This window comes from Geotrypetes seraphini, chromosome 1 (genome assembly GCF_902459505.1).
Source record: "Geotrypetes seraphini chromosome 1, aGeoSer1.1, whole genome shotgun sequence".
Lineage (NCBI taxonomy): Eukaryota > Metazoa > Chordata > Amphibia > Gymnophiona > Dermophiidae > Geotrypetes > Geotrypetes seraphini.
The window spans coordinates 469,209,773-469,222,414 of record NC_047084.1 but is presented as its reverse complement, the minus strand read 5'-3'; the positions used below and the strand labels follow the sequence as shown (position 1 = coordinate 469,222,414).

At 40.4% G+C, this 12,642-nt stretch overlaps 1 pseudogene; it reads left to right on the top strand.

Annotated features, from left to right (window-relative positions):
- Positions 1–10,909: 10,909 nt before the first annotated feature.
- LOC117368658 lies at positions 10,910–11,879 on the top strand (annotated as a pseudogene).
- Positions 11,880–12,642: the final 763 nt, after the last annotated feature.

Sequence of the window (12,642 nt, the reverse complement as noted above, 5' to 3'; positions counted from 1 at the left end):
CCAATATTCACGGAGGTTCCATTCCAAGAACCCCCGCAAATCTTGAAAAACCGCAAATACGGTTTTTCATGGGGGAGTCTGAAGAGGGCAGCAGGAGAGCAGCCGAAGCACCGTGAGTGCAGGAAATCACTCGCGGTACGCTGTGACTGCCTCTTCCTGCACTAAGTCGGGCCTTATCCAATCAAAAGCTGCTTTGACATGCAGCTCCTGATTGGATAAGGCCCGACAGTGCAGGAAGAGGCGGTCGGAGCGTACCGCAAGTTATTTCCTGCACTCGAAGCGCTCCAGCTACTCTCTCCTGCCTCTCCCGCTGCCCTCTCCCGCTGCCCTCACAGTCGGAAAATACTGCGAATGACCAGGACTGCGAACCACTGACCGCGAATGACCGGGGGAACACTGTATGCTAAATTATAATTTTGGCCTCCTTATTAATACTAGCTTTTACAAAGTCATGGTAGAGGTTTCTACAGTGGACTGACGAGGTAAATGCTTCGGTAAACAGAAGATGTGGAACACTAAAGACACTCTATGGTGCACAATGATATTCAAAACAGAGGGAGAAAGACCTCAAAGAACCCTCGGAGTCCAATCAATAGAAAAATACCGGTTTAGGGTTTGAGGTACTATCATAGGTCAAAACCTCTATTTGAATTCATTAATTTTTAATTGAAGATTTAATATTTAAACATTTTTTATAATAATTTATTTTTATCACTTATCAATTTTAAATTATCACTTATCTTTTCAATGCTTCAACATTCATAGAATTCCTATGAGCATCAGAGCATTTACCTCACTGGCCCGCAATAGAAACTTCTACTGCGGCTTTGTAAAAGGAGCCCTAAGTTACTTTTAAATCTTAACTCTGTCTCTTTTGATCATCATTATTCTTGATTTTAATCAGATTTGCTATAAATAATTTTCTGAATCTTCTTATCTGTGAGTTGGAACCAGATTGTAAAATCCAAGGCATAGAGAATATATATTATATGCATCTGTTCAGTGCTACATATGTCTGAAAATAGTAGCATTGCCCTATAAAAAATTTACTGTGAATTACTTACTGCCTGCAACTAAGAAAAGTTCTGTTTGAAGAAGACCCTTGTGATTTTGCAGTGAGCTTTCCTCCTTCTCTGTGTGTACTGGGGCTCCAGGGAATGAACTTTATTGTTCAAGGAAATTATATATTGAGAGGAATAAAATCAGTACTGCATTGTACACTCAGAATGTGGGAAAGGAACAACACTCAAAGATGTTTCAGTGATTCCAGCATCATGTGAAAATCAGTTTCAATCCTTGAAAATTTTCTAGGCAACTCATAAATGTGAAAGTTTTGATTTGTTTGGGATTGATTTTTTTTCTAAATGAAGAAAGAAGTGAACACATAGACACAGTTACTGTAAGTGTGGGAATCTGGTACTGGATTGCAGGCGTGCTGCAGGGAATGACTGAGGTACATTGGTATAGTCATGTGTATGCTGTGATCTCGTTGTATTTAATGTTTTTCCTTTTCAAGAATTTCAAAAATTAGAAAATCTCATGACATTATAACAGTCTGACAAGCAAAGTTTTGAGAAATAAGTTTCAACAGGGTTAGGGAACATTAAAAAAAATATTATTGTATCACTGATGAAATGGACCCTAAGGGCTCCTTTTACGAAGCCGCGGTAGAGGTTTAATGCATGTAATAGCACACGCTAAACCTCAGGATGCGCTAGCCGTTACCGCCTCCTCTTGAGCAGGTGGTAGTTTATCGGTTAGCGTATAATTAAATGTTGCATGCGTTAAAGCTGCTACCGCGGCTTCGTAAAAGGAGCCCTAACAGGAAAAAGAGTCTTATACTTAATAAAAACTAATACAATATTCTCAGAATAAGAGGCGCAAACATTTTTATTAACTTTTTGTTTATAAAATATAGCTATGTATGCATGCCGACACTCGTAAGATTGCAATCATTTTATGTGCCATTTTTTAAAAAATCTTTATTAATTTTCAAATATTAACAGTGCATTGCAAAAATTTTAAACATAAACAAATCAGGAAAAGCACTTTAAATATACAAACATTCTGAAAACAATCATTTTCTCCTCTCCTTCCTCCCATTCATCCATAAAAGTATAACCACATATAGAATTTCAATAAACTAAATACAAGAAATAATGATGCCTTCCCACCTCCCTGGATGTGTAAGGAATTAACTAAAAAGAAAAGGTACATGACAACTAATGTGATTCAACAAATGATGTCAACGGGCACCACACTCTTCTAAACGCATTACTATATCCCAAAAATTCAGCATTCATTCTTTCATATTTGTAACTACAACACAAGTTCGTCCACCAAAAAGTATAATTAAGTCTATCATAACTCTTCCAATTGCGTGTAATCATTTGCATTGCTATTCCCGTCATTATTAAGAAAAGCTGGCTTTTATAACAATCCAAAGAAGGTTTAACATGTAGTAAAGTACCACAAATTATGGCTTCATAAGTCAATGGTATTGATGACCAAAGTACAACATTAATTTGGTCCCTTTAAGTGCCATTTTTCCCTTGAGAGATTAACAAAGAGATGAGCCTCCATCATAAGAGGGCAATAAACAAGTAAACCCCAAACATAAAGGGCAATCAATCTAAAGCTGGATTTTTGGAAGGGAAAGATAATAGAGAAAAAGCTAGAGAGGAAGGCAGGAAACTGAAATAGAGAGGAGTAAAAGGAGACATAGAGATCAGATGAAATGAAAAGGGTCTGTGAAGTATAAAGGCAGAGTCAGGGATTATAGGGAGGCAGGAGATGTTATGGGAGGGAGGTAGATGGGAAATGGGGAAGACGTCAGAAGTTATGGCAGAGATTTTTTTTTTTTTGGGGGGGAGGTATTTTGTTTAACTATTTGGGATCTAGCTAAGTTCTTGGAATCTGGGGTGGCCACCGAAAGAAACAGGATATTGCGATTGATAGACCTTCAATCTGTTCCAGTATGGCAATTCTTATGTTCTTATGTTTCGAGGAGAGAAGAAGGACCTAGAAGGACTCATAAGGGTATCAGGGATAGGGTGAGTGGTATAAAAATATGAAAAGTTAAAAACAGGTAGATCAGAAACAAGGCAGAGGTAAATGGAGAGAAATATGCCAGGATGATGAGTTTGACTGCACTTATATAGTATAAGAAAAAAGATTTACGTGACCTTTGCTAATCAGTGGACAGTGGCAGGAACAAATTTTTTTTTCCCTATATCTTCTTTTTTGTCAGTACCCAACATGTGGTGAAGTGGAAGGAAAAAGGAATAGATCAGGCTGGAGCACTGTTGTTTAATTACTGTTATAATTACAACAGCATTTATATTTCGCTACGTATCAAAAAGCTTTGGATCAAGGGCAGATTAACAATTTCAAGCTAGTCATAAACATGAAAATTGAAATAACAACAATAATTATATCAAATATTCAAGAAACACCCATGCTTTAAAACTTGTGAGATTCCAAATAACATTAAACCTTCTTAGCTCCGCTGGGAGAGAATTCTAGCATTCAGCTGATTGAAAATCAAAACCAGTTGAGTAAATAGATTTAAATCTTACACCCTTAAATAATGGATATTGTAAAACTCAAAAATCTTTTGATCTAAGGGAACATTAAGAAGGCTTATACTAGCTTTTACAAAGCAGTGGTAGAGGTTTATATTGTGGGCCAGCAAGGTAAATGCTCTGGTGCTCACAGAATTCCTATGAGGTATAAAATGGGCAGCTCAGCATTTAGCTTGAGCTGCTTAGCCATGCAGCTTGTTAAAAGGGGAGCTAGTCTCATTTTTCATTTATGTTTTCTACAGAATTGGTGCTTATACTATTTATTTATTCTATAGTAGAACATGGACACATAGGTTATTTTTAAAAAATACAAGCCTAGCTCAATATTGATGCACTTAACATTTTGGTGTCTGCAATAACACTAGCCCTAGAGCGGGTGTATAATTGTAGCAAAGATGTGTGTAGCCTACAGAATTCTGTAAGTAAATGCATAGGTTGGAGCTCTCCTGTATGCCCTCTTTCAAATACTTCCTCTAAGGCTCTTTTACTAAGCAGTGCTAATCTCTGCACGGATCTTTCCCGCACAGTGGTATAGCAAGGGAAGTTAGCGCCAGAGGTAGTGGTGCTCCCTTGCCACTTGGTGCACTCTGCTGCTTGAGGGCCCCCTACTCTTTCTTGCGTACCTCTTCAAATGTTTTCGAGTGATCAGCACCTTCTACCAGCTGCTCACAGCGGAATCAGCTCCATTCTGATGTCACACCCTGTCCCGTGGCCAGGAAGTAATGTCAGAATGGAGAAGAGGAAAGGAGGGGCACCACCACCCGTGGGCACCAATCACCCTCACTATACCACTGTGTTTTAATTGGATTTAATCTTTTATTCATTTTATAGGAAAGACAATATAGTCTCTTACCTCTTAGAGTATTAATTCATTTCCACACTTCAATCTTTATTTATCACAGGACCCTACTCTATCCCAACACTGAGTTCCATGATATATTCAATATATGTGTTTGACTTACTAAAGCCTAGCAGTGACCAGTCATCCCTTGATATTCTCATACACTCTCTAGTCCTTTCCAGGGTTCTTTCTCAACCCATAATTAGGAAATATGGAAGTCTCTCTCTCCCTCAGGGACCTTTTTTTCTCAGTGGCCTCTCATAATGATTCCAGTCTGGGGCAGAAGGACTCCTCCTTCCTGAGGCCCACCCCAATGACTCAGCAGGGATATATTCCTTTCCTGATGGATCTCATTACTGAGCTGCAAAGCTCAGTTCATTCTGGGACAGGTAGTTTTCACCAAATTGTTTAATATCCCCTTTCTTAATGTTCACATTTAACTTTATTACATAGATCCCTTTAGTGTATAAATATAATTTTGACTTTTTGGTTATCCTATTTCTGGTCACTAACAATAAGAAAGAAGTATACATTCAAAAATGTCATGATAGCCAATGATCAGTTCTTTAACTGAAATATCTCACTTGTATATTTTTATTTCCTGTATAAGATTAAGGGCCCCATTTACAAAGCCACAATAGCTTTGCTACTTTGGTAAATGCACCAATTCAATCCCTATGACCTTCGGTGCATTTATTACAGCAGCATCTCTACTGCAGTTTTGTAAGTAGCGCTGCTTTTGTAAATAGGGTCTATCACCATTATCGTCTCTGTTAACCAATACTACTACTAATTTCTATAGCACTATTAAATATACACAGTATTTTATATCAAATCACAGAAAAGACAGTCCCTGCTCAAAAGATTTTACAGTCTAGTAGGACAGACAAACTGAACAAGAAGGTGCAACACTGTGTTCAGGTGGGGGAATTACAGAAGGGATGATAAGACAGATATTGGTGGGGTGGATTGAAGTTTGGAATTGAATGCATCATCAAAGAAGTGGGATTTGAGTCTGGATTTGAGTCTGCCAGAGATGGAACCTTATGTATCAAGTCAGGCAGTTTGTTACAGACATGTAGGGGCAAATTCTTTACACGGCATCCCGATTGTTGGTAGCAGTAAGCATTCTACCACTGTCTAATCAGCCAATTGGGATGCTTGTTGTCTAAAAAAAAAAAAAAAAGCAGGCCACCTACACTATAGACATCTTTTGCAGGTGCAGGGAGATGCCTAGGGATGCTTAAAAATGCCCAAGGCCGGGTGTGATAGTGGTTTCGCCCAGAAGTAGCCTTGGGTGAGCTTAAGCCACTCTAGGTGTCTCCTTAGGGCCAAGATAGTTCCCGAAATATAGGCCATTGAAATGCTGGCCTACATTTCAAATAAACATGGTTGCTAAACTGATCACAGGAACAAAATCTCCCTGCCACGATCAGCTGAGTGGCTGCGGCAGGGAACCCCAAAAACTACACCACAAGTCAACTGACAGGTGGGATGGCCAGTCCCTTTCACCACTACCCTCGAACCCCCACCTGACACTGTCTGCAGCAGGAGGGATCACCAATCCCTCCTGCCGTTATCCCAAACCCCCCTCGATGTCCTCCAGAAGGAGGATGTCAACTCCCTCCTGCTTGCCTTCCACCCCAACATCCCCAGCAGGAGAGATGTCCACTCCTTCCTGCTGGTATGCCTTGAACATATTGACCCTCAAGCCCCCAAATCTCCTACCCCCAATCCCCTACCCGAACACCCACCCCAAACTCTGACACCCCATCTCCCAAAGCCCACCCAGACACCCAAACCTTTTTCAGTAAGATCAGCTGGAAGAACACTTCCTCCCTCTGGCCTGCAGGCCTGCCTCTTTAGAATGGCAAGCCTTCCCCTTCCTGGTGCATCCTTGGATGCACTGGAGAGGGGCCTAAGGTCTTGATTGTCTCAGACACCTAAGGCCGCTCCTGTAGAAGGGGCCTTAGGCACTTGGGCCAACTGGAGTCTTAGGCCTCCTTCCCAGTACATTCTGGGATGTACTGGGAGTGACCTATGACTCTGATTGGCCAGATTCCTAAGGCCTCTCCCTTGGGACACCCAGAATGCACTGGAAAGGAGGCCTAAGACTCCTATAGAAGGGGCCTTAGGCACCTGGGCCAGTCATGGCCTTAGGCCCCTCCCTGGTGCATCCCAGTATGTACTGGGAAGGGGAAGGCCCACCATTCTGAAGAGGTGGGCCTGCCAGCCGTAAGGAGTAGGCATTCCTCTGGCCGGCCTTGCTGAGAAAGGTCGGGGGAGGGGGGGCAGGAAGGCTTTGGAGGATGGGGGGTTGGGTGTGCTGGCAGGAGGGAGTGAGCATTCCTCCTTTTGTGGATGTTCATGAAGGCAGGGTTTTCCTGCCGCAGCCACTGAGCTGATCACGGCAGGGAGATTCCCTTGCCAAGATCATCTCAGTAGCAATGTGATTCTCTAACCAGCATCTGTGACATGGGTGCTAGTTACTGAATTGGGCAGGTTAGGCTTCTGTATATTAGGACAGACATGATTTTGTATAGGACGCTGGAATGCAATTCTCAGCCGCTGCTTAGGCGGCTGCTGAGACCATAGTCTTATACAGAATCAAGCCCATAGTGCAACAAAGTAGAAGGGATGGTGTCTGGATTTGGCTGTTGAGGAGAAGGGTACAGACAAGAGAGACTTATATGATGAGTAGATTGATGGGGGGGCCTGTGGGGAGAGATACTGAAGAGCTGGGAGGTGAATCATACACTTACTTACTTTTACCAATTAGTTAAAAATAAAAATCATATCTGAGTTAACTATTTATCAGGATTTATATAAAAAATTTCTCGTCTCTTAGCTGTATTGGAGCCTGATAATACAGGACTTTGCAGACTGTGCTTTTCCTCAATCTGCTAAGTTTGAGCTAAGGCTGAACTAAGAGTGCTAGTTTGGTAATGGATTTGCAGGGAGTCTGCTGGGCAGGATTATGAGCGACCTCTGAAAAGTTCTCAGCCCAACCAACAAAGTTGGTGCGGTTTCCATCAAGTCCAGTGATTTTCCACTTTTTTGTTTGTTCTATGGGAAAAATACAGAACAAAAAAAGTAGAAAATTGCTGCCCTAATTATATAGCCCTTGATGGAGACTGCACCAACTGTGTTGGTTGGGCTGAAAACTAAGGTGCCTTAGAGCAGTGTTCTTCAACCACCGGTCCATGGACCAGTGCCGGTCCACAGAAATTTCCTGCTGGTCCACAGGGCCGGCATGTGCATCAGGCCTAAAACAGTGTTCTTCAACTGCCGGTTCGCGATGCGATTGATGCGGCGTTATCTTCTAGCCGGCTCCCTCTTCCTCTTCCTCACTGACTCAGTGCACAAAGCAGCTCCTATGCACATCCTGCGCCTGAACTGGAAGCCTTCTATCTAAACTAAACTAAACCTTGGGTTTATATACCGCACCATCTCCACGAATGCGGAGCTCGGCACGGTTTACAGGAAGAAAGATGAGAGAGGAACTACAGTGGAGAGATTAAAGAGTTAGGTGTAAAGGGGGAAGGTGAGAGGCCTAAGAGGGGGGAAGTGTTATAGTTTTGAGAATAGCCAAGTTTTTAGGTGTTTGCGGAAGAGTTGGAGGGAGCTTGAGGTTCGGAGAGGGGAGGTGAGGTTATTCCAGATCTCAGTGATTCTAAAGGGGAGGGATGACCCAAGTTTGCCTACATGGGAAATACCTTTTATGGAAGGGAAGGATAGTTTAAAAATTTGGGAGGATCTGGAGGAAGTAGGGGTTGGGGAGTTCCAGGATAGAGGGATAACGGCAGGAAGGATGCCATGTAGGATCTTGTAGGCCATCAGAGGGAAGGCTTCTAGATGGCCCACGACTTAGCTCAGTGTTCTTCAACTGCCGGTCTGCAGACCCATGCTGGTCCACAAAATAATTCTTTTATTTCTGCCGGTCCATAGGTGTAAAAAGGTTGAAGAACACTGCCTTAGAGCACTGGAACTTCAAAATTGGAATAGGAGGGATTTCTGAAGGACAACAGAAAAAAGAAGGTAGATGTGTGATAGAAGACTAAGAAACAGACCACAGTATAGGGAAAATGAAAGGGAAAGGGTATGGGTCCATGACTGTGCTAATGGTCCAAAAAAGGTAACGAGAACACAAATATGTTTTAAGATTCTTTTTGAAATTAACTAAGCTAGACTCTAGATGTTGGTAATAAGGCAAGAAGTTCCACATGACTGGAGATTGTTATAAACAAAATGCTGGATCTCTTATAAAATCTAACATTTCTTGAGACAAAAGTGGTATGACTAACCATTCTGCTAAGAAATGTTCAGAAACACTAACCCACTCTTTTTTGAAACTGCGATAGCAGTTTCTAGCGCAGAAAGCCACACTGAATGGCCCGCGCTGCAGCTGACGCTCATAGGAACTCTCCGCAGCCATTTGCTATTAGTGATCTGCACGGGGCGGGTGCATAGGAAGATCGCTCCTGCCCCGAAAGCCCGCTAGACCACCAGGTAAGGTCTGGGATGCCTGGAGGAAGGCGAGTAAGGTCTGGAATGCAGCTTTATTTAAAAAAAAAAAAAAAAAAATGCGAATAACCAAATCAACGGATACTGAAACCATGGATTTGGAGGGCTAACTGTATATACTTCAGGAAGGTAGGAAGTAAACCCGGTGCTAGTGCCCTCGTTTCAGTTTAACATCACTTATTGAACATTTTAGGTTGGGCAGACTGGATGGACCATTCAGTCTTTATCTGCTGTTATCTACTATGCTACTATGTAAAATTTCAATTTGACATATCCAGTACATTCAGTCTAGTAGATCATAGAATAGTGCTAAGTATACTGAGTAGTAAAATTGATGGGGAAATTATTTTGGGAACCTGACTGTGGTGTATCGCAGAGTTTTCCAATATCTCCAATTCTATTTAATATATTTAAGACCCCATTGAGTCATAAATTAGAGGCTTTATGCAGATCATATATAACCATGTATATCCTGATAAATGGCAAAATTTGTGCTACATTGCCAATGATAACTCAAAGCTTGAATTGTTTGGAATCATCAACAGAGGCTGTCAAACTGAAATTAAATTTTGAAAAGATAAAGTTTCTACTAATTAGTCATCCTTGAAGATTGAATTCTATAAATAATCTTACCATTAGAGCTGTCTGTTATAAATTGAAATCTCAAATAAAGTAATCCTGGATCGCTTTTTAACCTCTGAAACTCATGTTAACATCGAAAGTGTTTAGTCCTTTATGAAAATTAAGACAAATTAGATCTTGCTTTGAATCTGGTGTTTTCCAATTGATTGTTCTAACATTACTGCTGTCACACCTGGATTATTGTTGCTGTGGGCTGTAACGTAGCTTCCAAATGGCATCTGCAGTTATTGCAATACACTGCAGCTTGTTTGATTTTTTAAAATGATTAAATTTGAAAGTGCCAAACCTTTACATAGTTTTCATATGTAGGCTACCAGTTGAGGTCCGTTCAATTAACAAACTGTGTTGTTTTGCTTTTCTGGTCATTTAGGGGTAGGCAGTTCCGGTCCTCGAGAGCCACAGGCAGATCAGGTTTTCAGGATATCCACAATGAATATATATGAGACGGATTTACATACACTGCCTCCTTGAGATGCAAATCTATCTCATGCATATTTATTGTAGATATTCTAAAAACCTGACCTGCCTGTGGTTCTTGAGAACTGGAATTGCCAACCTCTGGTCTAGCTCCACAATATATTATTCCTATCATTATAATGCTGGTAAAAACTACATAAGTAGTTATAGATATTATTTAAGATTTCAATTTCCTTCATCTAATGGGGTTGTTTATAGGACGTATTTGGAATTCACATCGTTTTATCAGATTGCCAAATGATGGAAGAATTGAATTATTTGTTACTCCACAAATCTTTGAAAACCTGATAATTTCATGAATTTAATTAATTGTGAACAGTTACTACTTCTATTTTTGGTTATTCTTGGGCTATTTATACTGTTCTTTTAATTAGATATAGTAATTGAAGGGTCTTGATCCAGCTATTGCATGAACAGCAGCATACAAGCATTAATTGTAATCTGATGTAATACTCCTCCTCAACTCCAAAGGATTAAATAAATGTGGCTAATTAAGTAGCATTTAGAAGGCCAAATGACCAGACTCAAAGCTAACCTCCTTAAATACAGCTAAAAGTAAGCATGGCTTCCTTAACATTGGAATTATTAGCCTCAAATAAAAGAGACATTCCACCGGTCTCATTTATGAAAGGGAACCGTGTAGACATATGAGATTTTCCAGCTGTGCAATGGATCTTTAGCTTCAGCTCAGACACCTATATAGACAGCAGGTAAAAGGACACTTTTAGCATGAGTCTTTGTGTCTTCTGATTTTCAAAGAGAAACAAAAGATTTAATTTTCATTCTAGCATGACATTTTTAGTTTAATGTTTATTTTGCTTCTTGCAGCACAAAGATATAAATGGATAAGATGAACAAGACCGAAGTGATAGAGTTTGTTTCTCCTGGGTGTATCCGAGCGTGCAGAACTAAGAGGTCTCCTCATTGCAGTGTTCTTGGCAATGTATCTGATCAACCTGATGGGGAATGGAACCATGATCTTAGTTATTAGTGGGAGTAAACAGCTCCACAGCCCTATGTATTTTTTCCTCTCTAATTTGTCCTTTGTGGACATGTCTCTCACTACAATTACTGTCCCCAAAATGTTAAGCAATCTCACCTCTGGCAAGAAAACCATCTCACACTCAGAATGTATCGCCCAGCTCTATTTTTTTGTTGTCTTTGGTTCTGCAGAGTGCTTGCTCTTGTCCATCATGGCCTATGACCGTTATGTTGCCATCTGTAAACCACTGCATTATATCACAATTATGAACAAGAAGGTATGTCTAAGTATGTCAGCTGCTTGTTTCATCATCTGTATTTTGAACTCCTTTTTACATACATTGCTGGTAAACCGGCTCTCCTTCTGCAAATCCAACATAATTGAACACTTCTTCTGTGACCTTACACCGCTGTTTAAGCTCTCTTGCACGGACACCTCTGTCAATGAACTCGTAATTTTCACAGAGGCCTCAGCAATTGTAGTGGTGCCTTTCCTAATTACCCTGATCTCCTATGTCTTCATTATTTCTGCTATTCTAAAGATCCAGTCCACTGGAGGGAAGCGCAAAGCATTTTCTACCTGCTCTTCCCACCTTATTGTGGTAATAATCTTTTTTGGAACACTAATTTTTATGTATTTCAGGCCTTCTTCTAGCTATTCTTTGGAAAAGGAGAAGATTACCAGTGTGGTATACAATGTGGTCTCTCCTATGCTGAACCCATTTATCTATAGCCTGAGGACAAAGGAGGTAAAGACAGCATTGAAGACAGCCCTACAGAGAATTTTGTCCCATAATAAGAGGGTAGAACATTTGCCAAGGAAGGGATAGTCAAATTTACAAAATAAAAGAGATTTCATTTCCTGTTATATGACTGCTTCAAAATAATGGGGAATAAGGTATTTAAGTCTGTCTTAACTTTGATTTGTATTTTATAATAACAAAGCATAGAACAGTCCAAACTCCTCTCCTAAAATTTTCATACTCTCTCTATAGGTATGAATTTTGGATTCTTTCTTCCAAAAATGTTCATTTATTAGAGTGGATTTATCAAGTTTATCAAGTTTATTATGAAATTTGATTTATTGCCTATTCCAAATTCTAAGCGCTGTACAATTAATAAAAAATTACAGAGTTGAGGGAAAACAGAAATAACTAACAAAAGCTAATTCTACTATACATATTAAAATTCAGCATATGCATACAAAGTCAAACATAAGGAGAGTTAGAGAAGCAATACAATTTGGTTGTAAAAGAAACAATTAAGGTTAAAAAAACAACAACATTGGTTTGTTACTATGTTTAAAAAGACTTACAGCATTTAGGGCTCCTTTTACTAAGGTGCGCTAGCATTGTTAGCGCATGCTGCATTGCCATGCACGCTAACCCCATGCTGCACGCCAAGAACTAACGCCAGCTCAATGCTGGCATTAGCGTCTAGCGTGCGTGGCAATGCAGTGCGCGCTGAAACCGCTAGAGCAGCTTAGTCAAAGGAGCCCTTAGTGTAACTGGGTTTAAAAAAGGTTTTGACAAGTTCCTAGAGGAAAAGTCCATAGACTGCTATTGAGACAGACATGGGGTAACCACTGCTTTC